The sequence below is a fragment of the Antechinus flavipes genome, chromosome 1 (assembly GCF_016432865.1).
Source record: "Antechinus flavipes isolate AdamAnt ecotype Samford, QLD, Australia chromosome 1, AdamAnt_v2, whole genome shotgun sequence".
NCBI lineage: Eukaryota > Metazoa > Chordata > Mammalia > Dasyuromorphia > Dasyuridae > Antechinus > Antechinus flavipes.
The window spans coordinates 623155513-623178258 of NC_067398.1; positions in this window are offsets into that span (position 1 = coordinate 623155513).

Below are 22746 nucleotides of genomic sequence, written 5' to 3' on the forward strand. Positions count from 1 at the left end.
CCAGAAATAGCAAGTGTGGACTTTTGGAGTGAGCTGAATTTGGCTGGAGCCCCAGCAAGAATCACAGAAACTTTCACCTCCTGGACTGAATGAGGAGTCAGGAATCTGAATCCTGGAAGACTGAGTGAATCTTGGCTAATTGGGAACACCAGGCCCAGCTGTGCTGCAGAGATCTACCTGCTCCTGGGTGAGAAGGAGCTAGAACATTGGGAATGAAGAAGCAGTGGGGCAGGGTCCTTGCTGGCTGCTGGAACTTACAGGATGGGAGGAGCCCTTGATTTGGGGGTCCAGATCAAAGGGGAATGCTGAAGTGAAGCTAGAGGCACCATATATCACTCCATGTTTAGAGGTGCTTACACTAATACGTTTCACCCCCAAAAAAATAAATAAATGAAATAAAAATTTTAAAAGGAATTAGCAAAAAAGAAAGAAATGAACCAAAGAAACTTACAATGGGAAAAGGGAAAATCCATGTTTAACTTCAGAAGAGGACAATGAAGTTAAAAAAAAAAAAAGATTCTTCTATCTCTAAGAATAATATTAAATGGCTAACTGTGGAGAGAGAATTTATAGAAGAACTCAAAAAAGAATTTTAAAGTCAAATGAGAGAGATTGAGGAGAACCTAAAAAGAAAATCCCAGAAAAACAACATTATGGGGGGGGGGGAAGTTAACCATCTAGAAAAGGAAACACAGTCTTAAAGATGAAAATAACTCTTTGAAAATTAGGCAAGAGGAAGCCAGTGAAGCTGTAGCAAAATGTATAACAAAACAGAACATAAAGAATGAAAAAAAAACAGAATGTGAAACATTTTATAAGAAAAAAATACATATATGGAGAATGGATCAAGAAGAGAAAATATAAGAATAATTTGGTTACTTGAAAGTTGTGACCAAAATAAGAACCTTGACATAATAATTCAAGAAATAATCCAAGAAAATTGTCTTGGCCTGATAAAACATCAAGAAAAAGAAGAAATTTTAAAAATCCGATGATCATCACCTGAAAGATCCTTTGTGGAAGACACATAGGAATACTACTGCTAAATTTCAAAACCCCCAGATCAAGGAGAAAAATTTTCAAGAAACGAGAAAAGACAATTCAAATAGTTGGAACTACATTTAGAATTGTACAGGCATTATCAGCAGCCACAATAAAAGACTCTGGGTCCTAGAATCCTATATCATAGATTGTAGGTTTTCAGGACTTTCTTCCAACCAAATCCTAAATCAATAGAAAATTTAACATATAAAAGCCAGTATCAAATATCAGTTTCAAGGAACTTAACATGGACAAATTGTGTTTTTTACATAGAAATGTATATCATATGTTTAAGATTGACATCAGCAATTGGGTAGTTCAAAAGAAAGATTGGGGCAGAGTCAAATAAGATATGAGTGTAAAAAGCAAAATCACCCAGAAAAAGGTAAAAATAGTAGGTATGTTATACAAATGTAGTGCAGAGGAAGAATAGAAACAGAGGCATTAGAAGAAGGAGGAGTCTAAATATCTACTTACATCAAGAATGAATTAAATAAACAACCCTCCAAAATTGATCAAAAAAAAATACTTGGAGAGAGATGGATGAAGGTGGAAGCCCAGTGGTGGGGGAAGAAGACTAGAGATGAATCCATTGGTGGAGGGAGATTAAGTAATGGCAAGGAAAGTTAAGAGCAGAATTAAAGTACAAGAGTTTGCGGGGATAAGAAAGAAGACATATACACAAGCACTACAACAAGGATTAGGAATAGAACTTATTAGGAAAAAAGTGACTGATCTTAGACAAAGTCAAACTTAAACATTCAATTAAGAGATGAATCTACATTATATATCAGCCATATTATTATTATTATTATTATAGATGCATGTTTGAATATGGCTGAATGGCATATATGTATATTTATGTGTGTATGTATATTTGAGTACATGTAAATATGTATGCATGTTGCTCTCTATAGGTGTGTATATAGATATATAGATATACATGTATAGGTCTATGCTGGTTGTGAATATACATGTATATATGTGTGTGTTTGTGTATGTTTATATCTGCATATCTATTTATAAATATAACTGTGCTTAACTATAGCCTTCTTGAGGGAGATGGACTGGGATGAAAAGGGGAAAAAGAATAAAGTAAAAAAAAAAAAAAAGGACTCAGCAGAAAACAAAAGAACAATCTATAAGAAAGCAAAAAAAAAAAAAAGATAAACAGTCATGAATATAAATAGTTCTACTGTTATATATCTTTTCTTGAAGTGGCAATTTATTGTTAAATATTTTGAATCCTCCTTGATGTTCTACTGGGCACATGACAATGTTTTGTTTTGTTTTGTTTTCCTTTTCTGGTTTTCTTTTTTTTTTTTTTTCTATTCTGTTTTTTTTTTTTTTTAATAAACAGAAAATAAATAACAAGAAAAATACACTAGTAGGCGGTTCAAGATTTTTCTACCAATTTGAAAAAAGAACATTGCAGTGGGAAATACTGGCAATGTAACTAATATTATGGCTGAAATATGAGGTAGAGAGGAAATAAATTGAATTCAGTTGTCCTAATACAGATAGCAGTGAAACTGTGCTTCTTTGTGAAGGACAAATCAGAAGTCTTCAGGAGGTATTCATATCAATCTTTTATGTTCTTGTTGGACAGAACTATAAACCACACTAAGTTCTAGAAGAACTAGAAATGGATCAACTAAAATAGTCATATTGTTTCAATATATCTCATTGTAAAATGGTAACTTTCTTAAGGAAACAGAAATTAACAACAGTTACAGAGTTGGTGGTCACAGGGGATGGACATAACCATCACAGGGGCAATTGCTGAGTACAAGAAGTTCTCAGACCAAAGTAAGAAATTTTTTTTTTGGATTCTTACTATAAACCAAGAAAATTTTAGTTCAATCTAGAAGCTGTTAGGGCCAAAATAGAGGAGCAATGAAGCATAAATGGCATGGAGGATCACACTTGCAGCCTGTCTAGTTCTGTTTAATATCCTGTATACATATACCTACCATTTTTTCAGCCTTGAAAAGATACAACCAGGAGCCTCCTCCCCATAGTACTATTGCACTAGGGAGCTCATAGACATTTTAGGTGAGAGAGAGTCTATTTAAATTGACTAAATGCCCAGAAAGAAACAAATCATTTTACCATTAAATTAGAAGCCAGAATTTCATAACACTGTGGGTAAATTACTATATTATTTATTGAAAGACTAATGCTGTATCTCTTTTGGGCTCAACAGCTCAAAACCTGAAAAAGATGGTAGACAAGACTATCAGCAATCAGTATTTCCTTAGATATTCATGTTCCCACCATTTTCTCACATCATTAAAAACCCTACATACAGGTTCTATTCCCACTGATTTTCATTGATAGATTTGTCAAACTCAAAAACAGCATGTTCATTGATTGCCTTTTTGACTACAGCAGCCTCCCCTTCCCATGCCTCCTTGAACCTTCTACACTGTTGAGTAGTCCTAAAGTTCGATGGTCTTAAGGGTTTTTTATTCATTAATCTTTTATCCACTGCCAATTCAAGTGATAAAATTTATTGAGGTTAAAAAAAAAGCCTCACAGCAACTCATGAAGTGTTTTTAGTTTACTGACCATTCCTATTACCCATACAAAAGAATGGGATTTGTATAAACATTTCACCCTTAAGAAGTTTCTCACTAATTAATATAATTTGCTGTTAGGTATTTGTTACAAAAACAGATTTAATGATCTTAAAAACTACTTAAACTATAAGGAACTGGGGAAGTATTTAATTATAAAGTAATCCACCAATAATTACCCTTGAATCTAAGCTCCCCTACTTTCTCAAATGTGTTGAGGAGAAGCAACTAGAGGTATAAAACAACCTCCTGCCCTAACATTAAATGTCCTTTGTCAAGGAAACATATACACATTAATCCAGCTAATGTAAGGGAACTATAATAGTAATAGCTCCAATTTATAAAATATTAAGGGTTAAAATGTTTTATTTTTTTCCCAAAAAAAAAAATAATGAGGATAATGCAAGGGAATTGGAGCTTGAGAAGATCCAAACTTGTAATTTAAAAAGTGTGGGAAACTCCTAGCAAAGAAATTTCCTCTTTTTTGCATATTGTCCAGTATTCTACAACTTAAAATTTTAAAATGTTGCTCGAGTCCTGGGAGGTTAATTCTTTTGAAGCATACTTTGTATCAAAGGTGATGGTTGAAATCAGGTCTTCCCAAATCTAGGAACTTTTCTCTATTGATTATGCCAAGCTGCTTCTCATTCCTCCTTTATCAGCCAAAGAACTGAAGATCTAAAGTTTAAGAAAAACAGATTTGTTCATGTTTTTACTATGACTAAATATCCAGGACAACATTCTATCTCAGATCTCCTAACTCTCTAAATTATAAACTCATACAAACTAGAGTAGTAAGGGGATTTAATGACCCAGCTCAACCAATGCCTTTATTGCTCCTTTTGGCCCTCTCCCCATGAAAGAGTAGGACTAAGGATGAGCAGACTTCATATCACATGTTCCATTTTTCCTAGAGAGTCAAGGGAAGGAAGGTAGGAAAATGAATGTGTAAAATGGGATGAGATCAAGTAAGGCCAGGAAAGTTCAATGTAATTATCAATAAGTGTTGTGTATTAAGGCTGAATCAGTAGCTAGAATAAGGATTTCACAACTAAAGACCTAACAGAGGAAAGAAACCATAATCATAAAATATAATTAATTATTGATTATAATTGTAATAATTGATAATGGTTACAATAATTAATAATACAATAATAATGATAATAGCTAAACTTTATATAGTGTTTACTATGCTCAAGGCACTGTACAAAATGCTTTACAATTAATATCCCATTTGTTTCTCATTACAATCCTTGGAGGCAGGTGCTATTATTATCTTCATTTAATAGATAAGGAAATTGAAGCAAACAAATTAAATGACTAGCTCAGGGCCATACAACTAATAGTATTTAAGGTCATATTTAAAGCAGACAAGAAGCATGACTAGTATCATCAATCAAAACAAAGATCAAGGAACTGCATCATATATAGCGTGAGCAAGATCTGGTTTCAAATACTGTTTCAGATACTTAATGACTATATGAACCAGGACAAGTCTTAATGCTCTGTGCCTCAGTTTCTTTATTTTTTAAGAGAGTTTGACTAGATGGCCCTTAAATTTCCATCCAGATGTAATTCTATGATCCCATGAATGATCAAATAAAGAGGACATGAGATCAAGCCTTAAACGCTTGCTATTGACATATAGGAATAAAAATGATGATATGAACAGTGTGACATAGCAGACAGAAAAGCTAGTTTGATCTTGTCTGAGTCAACCCTTCAAGGACATATGCTTTTTTCAGAACCTCCATGATGCAGATAGCATCTTCAAATAAATTTAATAATTGTTTTTTATGAGTTATCATGGACCCAAAATCTATTATTCTTCAACCAATGTGATGGTAACCAAATTTCACTAGGCTGATAGATAAGTCAAATAATTAATTATTAAGTTCTTACTATGTGCCAAGTACTGTGCTGAGAAAACAAAAACACAAACACAAACAAAATAGTGCCTGCCCTCAAAGAGCTTACATTTTATTTGGAAGTTGAAGTTTAAAAAAAAATGTGGTCACTACTTAGCTACCAGGAAATTTTATTTTTCAAAAAGCTTTGACTCTTCCATGAGTCATTTTTTTTTTAAATAAGGAAGAAGTAGCATCTCAACAAAGTACAATACCTGAATCCAGAAGCTGGAAGAGAAAATTAATTCCATTGTCTTATGAATAATGGAGTATGTGAAGCAACAAATCTTCTAAAAGCATCCACAATATCTTAGGCACTATGCTAAGTTCAAGAAGAGAGGAAAGGAAAAGGTGTGCTCTTAAAGAGCTCTCAGTGTAATGGGGAAAATAATATGGAAGGAGGAGGAGAAGGAAAAGGAAGATAAGGAAGAAGAGTAGAAGATGATATGTAGTAGGATAACAATAAGATAATTGTGGATAATCTCAGAGGAAAAACGCTAAGACTAAAAAAGGTCTAGGAAAGACTTCTTGAAGAAGGTGGATTTTAGCTGAGAAATGAAGAAATGAAGAAAAAATAGGAGGTAGTGATGAGGAGGGAAAAGTTTCCAGACACAGGGGACAGCCAGTGCAAACCCTCAGCAAATAGAATATCATTTACAAGGAAAAGCAATAAGGCCTTTGGCACTGGGATGACAGAGTTGTCAGGCATTGACCAAAGCAACATGAAGCCATGCAGCACAAGCACATGAAGCTTATGGAATTGTTACAGGAAGAGCACCAGTGGAAATAGGGCAATAATGACATTAGAAGACAGCCCTACAATATATACTTCAGGATACTGAGTTGTCATTTATGTATATGCCCTGGCCACCCAACTTCTCCATTTGTTTTCCCCTCTATGCATGCACCTTGCCATATGTATTCCTCTTATGTGAATGCTATTTCTAGAAATTATATATACATATTTAGAAAGTGTACCCCTGGTTTATGGGAAAATATTTTGTTATTATTTCTCTTACTCTGCTATTTTATTAATTTACTTTTGCTTTGAAGAAATTGTATTCTCTAATCAGTAAATATAAAGCTATAGAGAAAAAGCCTATGCTTTTGACTAGACACAGACTCTAAGTACTTTGAACCTGGGGCAGCATTCTGGAGGGGAATATATATCTGTGACATTTAGGTGAGTTGTCTGTTAATGCTTTATTAAGACATCAAATCCAAATATTAAAACTAGAAGGACCCTTAGAAAATGAAGCTTAAAAGTTAATCAATTGCTTAATCACCAAACATTTACTGTATATTACTATGTCTGAGACCATTCTAGATGCTGGGGAAATTAAGCCAAGGTGTGGTACCTTGCCCAAAGATACCTAGCTGTTTCTAATAGCACAGCTAAAATAAAAATTAAAAAAATAAAAAAAAAACTGAGGAATTATTCAGTTACCTTTTATGTCTTCCTTGCCCATAACTGGGCAGGCAATAGTAGTCATTGCTCACTGAGGTGCTGACACTTCATCAAGGTAACACAATCCCTCAAAGTAGTGACATATTGGGAATAAGCAGGCCAAATTACTTTAAAATGCTTGAGATCTTATTTTTATTGCCCTCCTTTTGCATGTGGTTTGATCACTTTCCCATGCAGCCACATGTGAGTTTCATCTGATTATGAAAATCAAATGAGAAGCCAATAAGGAGACAGTAGTTTATACATAAAATGGCATAAATCAGCGAATGCCAGATGATTGAGTCAGAGATCTCTGGCATAGACCCCCACAGAACTTCATCTATTGGAAGCATGACTCTGATTCTAGCATTCTGTGGTGAGCCACAAGTGTAGGTCCAAGGCACATTCCCATCAAATGGCTATCAGATGCAAATCTATAATTCCTGCATCAAGATCTTGTGGTTTTGAGTAAGGAGCTCACCACAGAGTAAAAAGGCAATTTCATAAGTTTTTATTTTAATTTTTCTTCTTACCTTCTTCACTAGAAAGACAGAATGAAAGAGAGGGAGAGAACAAGGAAAACAGGAAGGAAGGCATGAATGAACAAATGAAGGAAGGAATGAAAGAAGGAAGGAAGGAAAGATGGAAAAAAGGAAGTAGTTTGCTTAATTCAGTGAAAAATATAAAGTGAAAGGAAAGGGAAGGGAATGCACATCTATTCTATTATTGATACATAGTAGGTATTATAGTTTGCTCTTTTCAAATATCTCATTTCATCTTTATGAGAACTCTGGGAGGCAGGTGCTATTATTATCTCCATTTTACAGTGGAGGAAAATGTGACAACCAAGGTTAAGTGACATCCCCAAAGTCACATAACAAGAAGTGTCTAAAGCTGAATTTGAATTTAGTTATTGCTGATTCCGGGTCTAGTATTCTCTCTCCTTAAAATACCACATTATTGGCTATCTCAGTAAGGGATAAAATGAAGTGATTTACAATTTCTATCCAGGAATGAAGACTAAGTGCCCTACCTTGGGTAAAGAATAATCAGATTAATCTAGCAGAAGAATGGAAAAGGGAAGACATGAACAATTAGCTGCTTAGATGAAAAAAGTTGTCACAAGGTTTGAGCTATTTAAATTCAACTATAGAAGTTAACTGGATTGGCCAAATTCATATAAGAAGTAAACCACAAAAGTGTAATTAGAACCCAGGTCCTCTCAATTTTCTATCTTCAAAACTGCACCACCTCTCCCACAATACCTCAGTGAAATCTTGAGTAGACTCTGTTGTCCATATGCCTGTTATATTCATGCACTCACTGTGAAATTTGCTCCAACTCAAGGTGTGTGTGTGTGTGTGTGTGTGTGTGTGTGTGTGTGTGTGTGTGTGGTGGTGGTGGTGGTGGTGGCGTAGGAATGATTTCCAATGTAAATATATATTGAAGAGTCACATAACTATTTGATGATAGATGTATATATTTCCAAGAAAATTTCTTTTGTCTACTATGTCCTTCTCAAGCATATATGGCTAACACACACTTCTCTGTTGATAAGCACTCTCATGTTTCAATATGGTTTTAACATTGTCAAGGCTTACCTCACAACATCCTATATTTAAATAATTTTCTCTTCGACAATCTCAATTCATTCCCTTAAAAACTGAAACCAGATGCCACTTGTTCCATGAAGCCTTCCAGACCTCCACTACTCTCCAAATAAAAGCAGATCTGATAACATTTTGCTTGCTCCTATCTTTGGACCCATCTCATCTTACTTTATGTAATTCTCATGTATATACTTGTCATGCCTCTCTGACTGTAACTTCTTTTAGTGCAAAGACTATGCTCTTCTTATATGTAAATTCAAATAATCCTAGAATTTCAGTATACATCTAATCCAATTTATACATGAAAATAATCCCATTATAAAGTCCTAGTAGTTGAGCAACTCAACTACTCAAAGTCTTCAGGAGGAAGAATACATCACCAGTAGAGAGAATTCACTCATTTTGGACAGCTCTATCAAGAAGTTTGTTTTTTTTCCTGACATCATATGGAAGTCAATCTCTTTGTGGCTTCCACCGACTGCTCCTGGTTTTCCTTTCTCAGGCCAAACAAAATGAATGTAATTTCTTCTCCATATGACAAAATTTCAGATACTAGAATACAATTATCATATGTGCCCTGAGCTTTTTCTTCTCCAAACTAAACATGCTCATTTTTTTCAATCAGTCCTCATATGAGATGAATTCAAGGTTGTCCTTTGAAAAACTTCCAGTACATACATTCTTAGCACAGTTACAATCTTAATAAAGGTTTTGTGAATTGAACTATGTGAATAGGGATGCAACTCAAATCATGAACTGCAGTCTTGAAGCACTATTTTATAAGGAAAACAAATCCAGTGAGTGGAAAATCAGAACAGGTAATAGGAGAGTCTGGTTGGATCCCTGCATTCTGCAGTATGTCACTCCATATATTTAATGAGGTCAGATGGTTCCTTTTCAGGTATTTTATATGGTATCCTTCCAATGATAAATTCAGCACCATTTCTCATGTTATAAACATTTAACCAAAAAAGAATAAAGGCTCAATTCTGCAGCAATTAAAGTTGCATTCATAAATAGTTATGCTATAAAAGGTGAGTCATTTATTTTACAGCATTCGAAATTGTTGAATTATTCATACTTAGGTTGATTTCCTCTGAATGAAACTCATTTCTATTTCTTTCTGCTTATAAAGACAGCAAGTTCCAATGAGAACTTATGTCATACTGTCTAGCTGTCTACATAATGGGGTCTAAAAATAACAAATTCAAATAGTTTTCCCTCATCTTTTTAATGGTCACTATAAGAACTATAAAAGTAAGTGCACACTCATCCATGGAATTAAAATGAAATGCCAACAAAGGCTAAAGCTTTAAAATATTTGGGTTTTTTTTTTTTCAGAATAAGGGAGTGAAATTATATTGGATTAAAAAAAATCTTCATGAGAACAATTGTTTACTAGTTCTATGACCTTAACCAAATAACACCTTCTCTAGACCTCATATTCCCCATTTGCAAAATGAAGGTATTAGACTGGATATTGGGAAATGAGAGTTATCACAAGTTTAAAGAAGTATGAGTGCCCCAAATTTCATGGGAAAAGAAAACTTAAAATCTATAGGCCAGTGAACTTAACTTTAATTTCTGTAAAAATTCTAAAACAAATCATTAAAATAATGATTGAATGAAGATCTGTAAAAACAAAAAAGTACGAGTATAAAGGGTCTTTATGGCTTCATCATCTCTAATTTATCTTTTTATATAGTTTATTTCTAATTTATGTGATTGATTTGTACATAATAACTTATAAGCTCACTCCACCATTAGACTCTGAGGTCTTTGAAAACAGGGACTATCTATAGTTTGTCTTTCTTTCTATTCCCAACACTCTGAATATTGCCTAGCATATAGGAAAAACCTATATTTTCTGACATGATTTATTTTCTTTCTTTTAAGATTATTAAAGCATTAAAAGGATGGAATACTATGAATATAGTTTATCTGGATTTTTTTTTGATGACAAATCTTATACCACTGTTACAAAGAAGAAATGGAGAGGTAAGGATTAGGTGATTGCATTTATATTTGATTTATAAGTAGATTTATAATTGGTTAAGTGGTTGGAGTGCAAGAATGATTGCTAATAGTTTGATGTTAACATAACAGGAAGTAATCATCAGTGACCAAGTATTCGTGCCTGATTCTTTGCTGTTGATCTTTTTTTTTTTTAAATCAATAACTTGGATAAAGGTAAAGGGGACCTTCTCATCAAAGTTACAAATGGCATAATGCAGAAATGGCTAAAACAATGGATGACAGAGTTAGAATCCAAAGTCTAAAGAGTTGACAAGCTAAAGCATTGCATTGAATTTGATAAGATGAAATTCCCTGGGGATAAATATTGTCTTATATTTGGACATAAAATTTCAACTGTATACATATAGTGAAGGATAAACATCAGGAACCAGAAAGGATCTTAGTGATTGTGTAATATACACTCCCACCATCATTTTACAGAGGTACAGAATAAGGAAGTGCCTTGATCAAGATTAAAGTGGTATCAAATAGCAATGCTTATAATTTAGGACTTTTGATTTCTAATCAAAATAGTGTTCTTTTCAATATATTAGGAAGTGAGAAGCAATTCACTTTAGAAAAGCAGTAACTATGTTTTCACTTGGTTATAAAATGTGTCTCCTAAGTGTTGCTTCACCCTTCTTTTTAATGATATTCAATACAAAACAGAAGTCAGATTGAATACAATGATGTGACCAGAAGGATGCTGAATGTTTGAAGATGAAGTCAATTTCATGTCTTCTCCAGCATTGTATAGTTAACCATTAAGAGCCTTGAGATCCCTTCTATTAGTTGGATGGTTCATCTATTTTTTGCCTTACAACCTTTCTGAAATGTCTTCATATGACACATTAACTCCAGTAATCTACTTTTGACCTTCTACACAGATATTCATTTTGTCTTGCGTTACTATGGAGAGAACTTTATTTACTTCTATGTTATTCCTTCCCTTGAAATACTTGCCTCTCGACATATTGCCTGTTTGACTTCTGGCAAGACACATCTACTTTGTTGGATTCAATCTCCTTTTCATTAAACTGAGAGTATTTGACTGAGGGAAGCATGCTTCAGTATCAAAAGGATTGACTTTATAGTTAAGGGACTTGGACGAATAATCTGTCTGACATAACATAAGTGACTAAGGGCAAGTCTTTTCATGCTTTTGGTGTTAACACATTTCTTCATGTATAAAATGAGGAAGTTCAATAGTCACGTGGGATAATGGATTTCTTTCTTTCTTTCTTCTTCCCTTCCTTCCTCCCTCTCTTCCTTTTTTCTTCCTTCCTTCCTTTTTCTCTCTCTTCTCTTTCTTTCTTCCTTCTGTGAGAAATGCTGAAAAGTTGGATTTCCACAGTGTTTCAAGCTTTGAGGTAGTATGGGATTGGGAAAGTGGGTACCCCTGATCCAGAATGTTAGAGGTTAAGGAAGATTAGGATTCACAGAACAATTAAGTGATCAATAGAAGCCTTCAGCAAACAAGGAATTGGGGGGCTAGGAAGGCACAAGTGAATTCAGCCAATCACAGTCTTATGGTTTTAAGAAAACCACAAACTTAAATAGCCCATACAGCCCAAACTAGTTGAGGTCAATAACCTGACTTGAGCAAATCACTACTACTCCCTAAAATAGGCTAATTGAATATTAGACAACACACTCCAGAGGAGGAGTTTTTCTGACATTTTTGAACATAGGATGTATGATGGCGGAGGGGGGGGGAGGGGGGCATGTTTTATACATATTAAGGGGAAACTTGTAGTAGGCGTATCAGAAATGCTGTAACCTGGATAAAATGAACCAACCCCTTCTTTGAAAGGAGGAGCTGCATCACATGAGCAAGTATAACAGTTCCCCATTTCTGTACCCAGTGCTCTCTCTTCCAGAAGAGAAGTGGGGCCTGCTTCTGGATAGAAATGTGAAGACAATTCCTTAAAATTCTTCTTTAATAAATTTTCCTCTATGTCTAATTTTCAGCATCATGAGTGTTATTTTTAAAACTTCCTTCCTCTCTGTCTCTCTCTTTCCTTCTCTCTTCTTTTTTCCTTTCTTCCTCCCTTGTTTTTTAGTAGGTGAAAGATGCTTTTTCTTTCCTAGAATCATTGAATGAGTGTTGCCTCAGTCAAACTGAATCCTGTTAAAAACCTTAGCTTAAAAGTTTCTCATTGCATACAGGGCCATTTCCAAGTCATTCTGATTTCTATCTTGCTACTGGACACAGTAGCATGGCTGGCATGAGTGTTTCCGCAAATGAAAGATCAGAGAATACTTCACTAGTCATAAGAGAAGACTATAAAGGTAAAGAAGTTGCCATTATGAAAAACACAGCTCCCATGGAGATCTAGAAGAAATCCCAGCTGACATAGGTTGAACTAGATTTGGAATTTGAATTCTACCCCCTACCCATCTACCCCCAATCCCACCACCACCTTTTGGCCTATATCAAAAACCCAGAATTATAGGACCATAGAATATTAAGGTTGGAAAGGGCCTTAGATCTTCTACTCCAATTCCTGTTATGGGCCAGAACGCTGAACTTGAAACAAAGGATTCTTACAAGGTACTAAATCAGTGGAATTGATAGAGACAATAGTTATCTAATTCAGCATGGTTCAGTATAATTGATTTAATCCTACAAGAAGATGTTTCGGGCCAGAACTTGAAACGAGGTACTAAGTGGAATTGATAGAGACAATAGTTATTTAGCATGGTGCTTAACAGTTCTCTAGTTCAGTACATGTACTTAAGAGACCATATAAGCTCAGAAGAGCTCAGCCAGAATTAGAACTAAGGAAGACAGAGAAATGGTGCCAGGCTGTCTTCCTTCGCTTCTCCATTGAAACCAAGACTACAGAAGGCCTCCAACAAAGCTAGCCAAAGCCCCAGGAAAAGATACAAGACTTTTAAAGAGACAATAAAGGATTTGGACTTTAACCCCGGACTGTAGTCTTGTGATTACTGAACTGAAACGAAGGATGCTCCCAGAAGCCACCCAAGAAACCTGCTCCCAGAGAACATTACATTTTAAAGAGAATATTACAAATTACTGCTCTTTTATATAAAGACACTGAAGTCAAAAATGAAATAACAAGAGTGAAGCATTATGGAATTAGCTTCCCTGAGTCTCAACTTGTCCTCCCACCAATTTACTTGGAAAAAATTTTGATGTTTCAGGAAGAATCATAGAAGTAGATTTAGAAAGGACCTTCCTTAAAGCTAATATAGTCCTGCTTTTTCATGAACGGATGAGAAAACTTAGACACATAGAGTTAAAGTGACTTACTCAGGTTTGTAATTGGCAGAGGCAAAATCCAAATCTAAAGACCCTAGCTACACATCCATTTTTTCTTTCCATACATTGCAATGTCACCCAAGACTTTTCTTTCAAATAATTCCTCCACTGACACCTTAAATATCATCATTAAAGTTTTATTTCTTTTGGGTAAGGATTTACCTTTTTCCTGCCCACTTAAAAAAATGTAAAGATATAAGAAACAAGTATCCAATAGAAGCTTCATGGTATCATGGAAAGAGATAAGCTAAAAAAAAAAAAAAAAAGTTGGGAGACTATAGAAAAAAGATAAACAACTACAATAATATTAATGATAATAATAATAATGATAATGATAACTAACATTTATGTAGCATTTATTATGTGTCAAGAACTACAATTATCCCATTTAATCCTCATAAAAATCTGGGGGGGTAGGGACTATTATTATTCTCATTTTGCAGATGAGAAAACTAAGGCAAACAAAGTTTGAATAACTTTCCTAACATCACACAGCTAAAAAGTGATTAAGGTCATTTTATCTCAATTCTTTCACTGACTTAATCCAACCGATTTCTGTGCTTTAGTTTCTTTATTTTCAAAATGAAAGGACAAGATAGGATCAGTCTCTAAGGTCCTGCTCTAAAGTTGCAATTATTTTTTCCCTTTGATGAGATTTTGTATCTGGTTATACTACTAAAAACCTTTGTGTAAATGTGTGCAAGGATACTTACTAATTCATTTTTCTACAAATCTTTACATTTTATTAAGTACTTCCTTTAAAACAACCCTGTGAGGTAGCTACTCCAATTATTATAATCTACATGTTACAAGGGAGGAAATCAATTCAGAAAGGTTTAATAATTTGCCTGAAGTCACCCAAGAGGAACTAGGTTGGTGCAATGGATAGAGTGCTAGGCCTGAAGCCAGAAAAACTCATTTATCTTCTTGAGTTCATAACTGGCCTCAGATGCTAGCTGTATGATGCTGGGCAAGTCATTTAACCTTAATCACCTCAATTTCCTTGCCAGTAAAATGTATTGTAAAAGGAAATGGCAAATCATCCCCATATCTTTGTCAAGATTAGCCCAAATGGACTCACAAAGAGGGTGAATATGACTGAAAAATGACTTACCAATAACAATAATGTTGCATAGCTAATGAGCGGCAAAATTGGAATATTTGGATCTGAGGCTATTAGAAGAGATTTGAGAAATTAAGTCATCTAACTTCCCCACTTGAAAGCAGGAAATTGGCATCTAGAGAAGTTGATGACTTGTGGAAGATCACACAACTATTTAATGGCAAACCCAAGCCCTTAGAACCCAAAGTCCAAGGATGTCCCCATAACCAATACTACCCATATTGATTTTTTCCTATATAAGATTCTGATAATAACTTCTCTGCAAAAGGGAATTAAAACAATATTATGTCATCAAGAAGAGATCTAGATGAGAGTAATGAACACAGCCTTCCCAATTTTGGTTGCCTTTCCTAACATTGGGAAATTCATTTAATCTCTCAGACCTCAGTTTTTTCTTTTGTAAAATGAGAGAGTTGAACTAGTTGGTCTCCAACGTCCTTTCTAGCTTTAAATCTATTATTCTATGATCCCATGTCAGCTAAAATTCATTGTTGATTGACTCTGAGGGGTCAGCAACATTCCTGCCAAGAAACCCTCTCATGGGATTGGACTATATAACTTCTCTTTTCTTTGTTTTTCTTTGCTGAGGCTATTGGGGTTAAGTGACTTACCCACGGTCACACAGCCAGGAAGTTTTGTGTCTGAGTACAGATATGAACTCAGGTCCTCCTGACTTTAGGGCTAGTGCTCTATCCACTACATTACCTAGTGCCCCTGTCTATATAACTTCTAACTATCAGATTCTAAAGTGGTTTATTAGCCTCCCTATTGCCAATAGAACCTTCAATGCCTCCTCAAAGATAAGTCAGGTAAGGAGACAAAACATGTACCAGGGTCAAACAGGCCATCAGTGTGATTTAATTTCCCTGGATAGGTTTGTAATTATTAAGTTACCAGGCAACAGAGGGCCATTGTCCTAGGTGTTTGGCATAATTGCTCTCAAGAATCCTAGATATTAGTTAGGCTGATATTTGTATTCTATAATATACTCAAGCTTTACCATGAGGTCCTGTGATGTTTTCTATCACCTTCATTCTTTCATTTTTATTCACCCAATTGAGTAGGTGGGCAATGACCATGTCACTCAGCTGACTCTAAGCACAGGAAATCAGCAAACAGAGCCCTCCTTTTCTCCCCCATCTAAAGAAAAAAGGAATAACCCTAAAGCATATGACCCAGAGCAGGAAGTAAAAGTAATGAAGGAATGTCCTCAGCTTCCACAGGAAATTATTTTCACATTGGGTCATTTTTTGCCTCTATAAAAAGTAATAGTTTGACCTCCTGTCCTCCCTTATTTTCAGCTGACCTCAGAGCAGAGGTGAAGAGAGAGGTATAGGATCCCTTCTTAGCTTGTGGCAAAAGATATTCTGGGTTGTGGTTATAGTTGTTATTGCTGGTGTGCGTGCATGCTTGTGTGTGTGTGTGTGTGTGTGTGTGTGTGTGTGTGTGTGTGTGTTGGAGTGTTTTCCCCTCCCCTCTTTCAAGAACATGATAATCAGAAACAGTTTGCTGCTGCCAGACAGCCCAGAATGGCAGAGGAGCCTGAGAGGTGCTGAAAGGAAAGCTTTGAATGAAAGGAATTCACACCTAGGGTTAATGGTTATTGGAACTGTGGACTCATCCCAAAGGAGCAGGAAGGAACATTCTGGCCGTCTTTGACTACCTTGTTATTATTTACCCAGCCCAGGTTTAAAAACAGTCAAAATTTTGATTAGATTATTCATCTTTTCAGATCCAGAGACAGAACCAAAAAAAAAAAAAAAAGTTAGTAGCCTAAGCTACTGTTTTGATCACTTCCTCATTTCAGAAAGGCCAGAACTTGCTCTCTCTTCCCTACATCCCACACATAGGAATTGTACAAATTCCTCTGGCAAAATCATCCAGAAAATACACACACACACAACACACACACACACACACACACATACACACACACACTCATGTACACACATACATACATAAAGAAAAAGATATACAGATATATAAAGAGAAAAAGATACACACATACATTTTATATACATATAGATATCTATTATGTCATCTATCTATAAATCTATCTATATCTAATATATCATTTTTCTATAAATCTATGTATATCAATATCTAATATGTTATCTATTTATAAATCTATATAAATATAGGTATATGAGAAAGACAGGAGAAAAAAAGAGAAAGAGATGAATTGGTTTCTCTCCAGTGACCAAGGGACTATTATTTCCTCTAACAACTGCAATCTCTTCTTTATATTGAACTAAAATATTGTTTCCCTGTAATTTCTAACTAGTGGTCCTAATTTCCCCCAAAGGAGACACAAAGTAGATTCAATCACTTTTTCACCTGGCAGAATAGAAGAAACACTAGATTCAGAGTCAGAAGACTCAGATTTGAATTCTGACTCTTCTATTTACTGCCTGTCATACAGGCCTTGTTTTCCTGATATAAAATAAGGGAAGTTGGGATAGCTGACCTCAGAAGTCAGAAGAGAATACTCTGAGGTATTATCCCTACACCACATTGCCTTACCCTTAAGCTGGTTCACTTGCTAGCTAAAGATGGTTATCTGTTCCATCAACAGAATTGAATAGCTTATATTCAAGAATGGTTTCTAAATAATGAAATAAAATAAAAGCAGTTAAATAAATAGTTGAGTAGAAAACTGGACTTAATCTGTATCATCAGATCTCACTAAAGACCCATAACAGGATAACTGTACTGAATTCAAAAGTTGATGCTTTTTACTAAACAGATTCAAAAAAAATGTCACTGTCTTCTGACCTCCATCCACCTCAGAGAAGATAAATGAACTGAAGGCAGGACTCAAGTTTTCCTCTTTGTGTCATAGAGTAGATCTTACATTGCTAAAGACTGAATTGTCAAATTGTAAAGGGCAAGAGGCAAGAAGTCTGTCCTTTAGTCTACAGATTAAGCCTAACTCAGTTCAGAGAGATATACATCCAGGGCAGCCACAGAGCAGGCAATAACAGTGGTAAAAAACTAACAACTCTATTATTATAATATTACAATCTATATCATTGGAGGAATGATGAAACTATAAGAGATTGAAATGTAGAAAGGGTAAAAGTGTAGAACTGAGGGAGAGATGAATTATCTGGATGTGAGATATATAGTAAAAATAAAAAATAGAATATATTTTAAAATGGGATCTGAGTTAAAGGGACCCCTGGTTGATTAGAGTATGGAGCGGTGTTTTCTTGTTGTTTTTCTAAAAGAATGAGTCTTACTAGTCAATCTGTACTTTTGTTTCAGCTTTTCCAGAAGAGGGGTGGGGATTAGTCTGATTAGTTCAGTTAAAGCATCCTGTGGATATAAGGCCAAGGTCAGAGGCCTTATCCCCATGTGGTCCAGTTAGTTTTGCTCTGTTCTATAATAACAGATGGTACAGAAGCCTGGCCAACTATCTCACAAAGATTTGAGGCAGCTACTGCAATTGTCCAGGATGGTAGAGTAATGAGTAACTGCAATAGTTGGAATTAAGATAACGGGAGGAAAGCCCTAAACCCCACTTTTCTTCAGAACTTCCATTTACTTTGGTTCATAATCTTGGATTCATCCCTAATTCATCACTCTCATTCACTTTACATATATGATTTGCCAAATGTCCTTTTTTCTTTCTTTGTTTCTTTGTTCCTTCCTTCTTTATCTTTCCCTATTTCTCCTTTTGCTTTCTTTTTTCCTCCCTTCCTTCTTCCCTTCTTTCCACCCTTCCTTCCTTCCATGTCCTTCCTTCCTTCCTTCCTTGTCCTTCCTTCCTTCCTTCCTTCCTTCCTTCCTTCCTTCCTTCCTTCCTTCCTTCCTTCCTTCCTTCCTTCCTTCCTTCTTTCCTTCCTTCCTTCCTTCCTTCCTTCCTTTCTCTTTCTTTCTTCCTTTTCCTTTCCTCTTTCCTCCTTCCCTTCCTTCCTTTCTCCCTTGATCCCTCCCTTGCTCCTTTCTTTCTTTCTTCTTCCTACTTCCTACCTCCACAACATTTCTTCCATATGTTCACTCTACTACTACAAAATTCAGTTTAATTTAATTTATTAGGACTAATCAGTCTCACAGTTTCAGATCTCTCCCCAGTTCGGTCCATCTTCCATTCATCCGCATTTTAGAAAAAAAAGAAAATTTCTCAAAATATAGATCTTTCCATGCTACAATTGATCCCTTCATTAAATTGTAGTAGCTCCTTATTCCCTCCTAGATAATCTCCTCTATTTGAAATTTAAAACCCTCAACAAATGGCCCAACCCACATTTCTGGCCTTATTGCACATAATTCCCTTTCATGCATATTATGAATGCTATGAACAGCAAAACTAGTCTTCTTGCTCATCCTTAGGATACCCTCTTCTACCTTCCTGACTTGGCTCTGGTCTTCCCTGATGTCCAGAAAACAATTCAGCTCTGTTTCCATCTCTTAGAATTCCTTTTTTTTTTTTTTTTTTTCAAGATTCAGATCTATTTCTGCCATCTACTTATTTTATTCTGGGTCTTATTTTCACCTTACTCTATATTACTTCACTGGATCATTTCATTAATTCCCAAGGATTTAAGTACTATCTTTATACTGGTAATTCTCAAATCTACCTATCCTGCCCTAAACTCTCTGCTGACCTCATCTCTCATTTTCAATTGCCATCCAGACATCAAAAACTGTATTTCCAGTAAACATTTAAAACTCAGTATGTCCAAAACAGAATAAATTATCTTTGTTCTCAAGTCCCCCCTCCACTTTCCCTATTATTTTAGGGGACAATACCATCTTCACAAGATCACAAAAACTAAGAGTAATTCTGGATTCCTTACTATCCCACATCCATTCCTTATTATCCCATCTTCAAGCCATTGCCAAGGCCCATTGATTTCTCATTTGCAATATCTATCAGACATTCCTACTTCTCTACATTGACATTGTCACTCCTCTAGTGTAGACCTTCATTATCTCATGTCTGGATTATTACAATAGCCTGCTGCCAAGTCTTTCTCTCTCAATTCTCTCTCCACTCCAATCCATAGCACATTTAGCCATTAAAATTATTTCCCCCAAACATCTAATACACTCTACTTCCTTACACTCCACCTCTCTACCAATAAATTCTAGTGACTCCCTATTGCCAGCAGGAGCAAATACAAAATATTCTGTGGCATTCAAAGCTTTTCATAGCCTCTTTCTACTTTTCCAGTCTTCTTATACCTTATTTCCAATAACAAAATCTTTAGTCCAGTGGCACTGGCTTTCTGGCTATCCTATGAACAAGAAACTCTATCTTTAGGCTCTGGATATTTTCTTTAGCTAGGATGTTCTCCTTTCTCTGCTCTGCCGACTTACTGATCTCCCTGGCTTCTTTTAAATCCTAGCTAAAATGCTAAAATCTTTTTTTTTTCTGGAATACTTTCTCAAATTCTCTGAATTTTAGTGCCATCCATCTCTTGTTTCTCATTTGCCATATATATATATGTATATATATATATATATATATATACACATATATATATATATATGTATGTGTGTATGTGTGTGTGTATATATATATATATATATATATGTAGTTAGTTATAGTTTATGTATATAGTTATACACACATATATTAGAATATGTATAGTTACATAGTTATTTTGTATATGTATATTTTTATGTATTTTGTATATATTAGTTTATATGTTGTCTTCTCAATTGGTCTCTAAGGTTCCTGAGAATAGAGATTGTCTTTTGCCTTTTTTTTTTGTATGCCCTTATTTTGCACTTAATACAGTGCCTGGCTTAGAGTAAGTACTTAATAAATGTGTATTGATTGATTGATTCCACACACACACACACACACACACACACACACACATCTATCTAGCTATTTCTGCCTTCTATCCAAAATCATCCTATATCTACTTTATATCCATATACACAAATATGTGATATATAACATAATAAAGTAATATAATGTGATATGGTATATGATAAGATATAATGGTATGATACATTTTATCATAGCAATGTTTACATATACAATACCTACCAGAGAGATTTTAAATTTCTTAAGGGTCTGGATCATCTTCTCTTTTCTCTTTGTAACTCCAACTCTTAAGACCATACCTGGCAAATGGAAACTTAATAAAGACTGAAAAATTAATTGGCAATTGTTTGAATATGAATAATGAAAGAAAGTTAAGAGTTAATGATTTAAAAAAAGATTTCAAACATGAGAAATTAGGTGGAGTGATTCCACAGACATTAAAATCAATGCAAATGTGATAATGAAGAGGTAATTGTTTTAGAACTCTAACTTAAAAACATCTACTGTTGAAGAAGTAAGATGTGCAGTGTCCATTTCATTTTTTTCAAACAATTCAATTGAAAAATTATACCTTATATTTTGTCCTAACCTATCTATAGGTGCATTCCTAATTTAAGTTTCTTAGTATTTCTTTATTTTATTTTATTTATTAATATATTATAGTATTATTTTATTTATTTAAGTTTCTTAGTGTGTTTTTATCAGCACCCTTTATCAGCACTACGACCCACTGATCTTAGTTTCCCCCCATGGAATCATTTAGAATAAATATTTTTAAAGACATCATTCATGTTTTTCCCAATTCCTCTATTTTCCCAGTTGAAAATCCACTTAATATGTGGTTGATAATATAGTTAATACATAATATGCTTGCTGAATGAATGTAGCAGCTTTGATCCAAGGTCACCCAGTGATGTATTACATTTGTTTCTGAGATGGAAAGAAAATATCTACAATCCTGTTTGTGTGATGGGAATTGAGGCAGACTGCATGTTAGGAAGCCTTCCTACAGCAGTTCAATAAGTCATTGATAGAACTGCTATTGAAATTACAGATGTCTGCTTCCTTCTCAGCTGTTTCTACCATTAACAGGAAAGTGCAGTCAGAGTGAAGATTCATGTCCTGCAAAGTTTCAAGGAAAAAAATGAGATGGGAAGCAGTACCTCACAATGGATATTGAACCCCTTCTTAGCAATCTCTGTTTTATAGTTCCTTAGAATTCTCACAAATTGAGCAAAGTAACACCAAACCATCTCAGTAAATTGAGTACAAGAATAGGAAAAAAGAATTAATCAACATCTCGTTTCAAAACCTTAACCACCAATAACACAAAGTAAACCATTGAGCCTTGACCTGCTTTTCATAGCAAACCCCTTTCCCTTTGAATTAAATTAAACAATTAAATGATCCCTTTCTTTTTTCCTCTTCCTAACTTCCAGTATTGTATCCATTAGATCAAAACATAACTTTTTTCCCTTAAGAGATCCTAGTAAAGAAATTTCTTTAAAGTGCCTGGAGTTTTCTGAATAGGTCTGGTCTAACTCTTTACCTCCAGCAGTAATTAATAGAAATCAAGGTAGTGGAGAGAGAAAAACAGTTAGCAAGATTGAATTCAATTCTTCCCACCAGCACATGTTGGCTGAACCTTAGAAAAAATCATGATACTGCTGGGTGACTATATGCATTGTGCAAAACACATGCTGATCTACATTAATGGAGGGTGTTTTCTCTCTTAGAGTTTCCTTATGTAGTCATTAAGAATGTAACCTCTTAATGACCAGAGATTGCTTCATAGTGCTGACTGTTACATAATAAGTGCTCAATAAATGCTTGTTGATAGATTGATCAGCAGATAGAAAAATCTTCAGGATGAAGAAATAAATATTTGGGAGACTGAAAAAGGCCCCCTAAGATCCCATTTTCTAGATCCTTTCCAGATTCCTTAATGCTGA